Raw genomic sequence first — 995 nt, 5'->3', positions numbered from 1 at the left:
ACGGGCAATCAACTCGGAACTGCCCGGGGTCGCTCTGACCCGCCGAGACAACGGGAGGGTTATGTAAAATGGCGGGAAACGGGGGAACCCACGAAGAGCGCTTCGCCCTACTTTCACTTTGGATGTTTTTTTCCCCTTGCTTTTTTCTTTCCTTGACAACGGGAGGAATGTGTGTGTTGCACCGTTCCCGGAGGTACTGCAATACCGGGTCGATGCGTGGAGCGGACGGAGCAAGCCCCATTTCCGACTCCCTGTTCAAAAAATCCATTTAATATGTAGTCCCCCGATGGGGGACGTATCAGATATTAAACTGATAAGAACAGATACTACACTTGATCTTAGCCAAAAGGCCGAGAAGCGATAACCCACAAATGGTACCCTGCAGCCGCCGGGCACCCGGGGGTCTCGGCAGACTTTGGCGGTTTGGCAAAAGGTGGCTCCTCCCCCCCAGCCCCCCCTTCCCTGGCGACAGACAGGCTGGTGTTTTTTATTTCTTTTTAAAGTCGCCAATGCGTCTTGAAGTCACTAGCTCTTTACGCCGCCTAGTGCGACGACGACGACGACGACGACTATTTGTTCAAAGCCCGGCAAATACGCCAGTCGTCCGTCGGGCTTGCTTGAACTCAATTGCCCTTAGCGACTAGTCAAACGCATGAGCAACAAGTCTCTGCTGCGGCGGCGGCGGCGTCATCAACATCTCTGTCAATTTCTCTTGAAACAAGATATAGCGGGCTCTGCCAGAAGCAAAGCCCTTCCAAAAATACTTTGAACTCATAAGTGTTCCTCTCCACGGAAGTCTTTAGTAAAAGGCGAAAGGCTTGTGCGTAATGAAGAGAAACCAGAGTCGTGTGGAAGTCAGACGTCGGGGCCCGAGACACACTCTGTGCACTACTAGGCTGGGATCTCGCGGGTGGGTGGGTGGGTGGTCGGTCACCCAACCCACTCTGCCTACTTTTCCACGGCTGTGTGTGGGTAAAAAGTCACAGACAGACACA

General features: G+C 53.3%; 2 non-coding genes across 2 annotated transcripts; both read right to left on the bottom strand.

The window, feature by feature from the left end:
- Positions 1–171: 171 nt before the first annotated feature.
- LOC129863045 (U2 spliceosomal RNA) lies at positions 172–362 on the bottom strand. The gene has a single exon (XR_008760912.1). It is a non-coding gene; the product is annotated as a U2 spliceosomal RNA (small nuclear RNA).
- Positions 363–730: 368 nt separating this feature from the next.
- LOC129863024 (U5 spliceosomal RNA) lies at positions 731–847 on the bottom strand. Its single transcript, XR_008760894.1, has one exon. It is a non-coding gene; the product is annotated as a U5 spliceosomal RNA (small nuclear RNA).
- Between the last annotated feature and the right edge of the window lie 148 nt (positions 848–995).

Source organism: Salvelinus fontinalis, chromosome 9 (assembly GCF_029448725.1).
Source record: "Salvelinus fontinalis isolate EN_2023a chromosome 9, ASM2944872v1, whole genome shotgun sequence".
NCBI classification, from domain to species: domain Eukaryota; kingdom Metazoa; phylum Chordata; class Actinopteri; order Salmoniformes; family Salmonidae; genus Salvelinus; species Salvelinus fontinalis.
The sequence above is the reverse complement of the archived record's forward strand: the minus strand, read 5'-3'. Positions and strand labels throughout refer to the sequence as shown.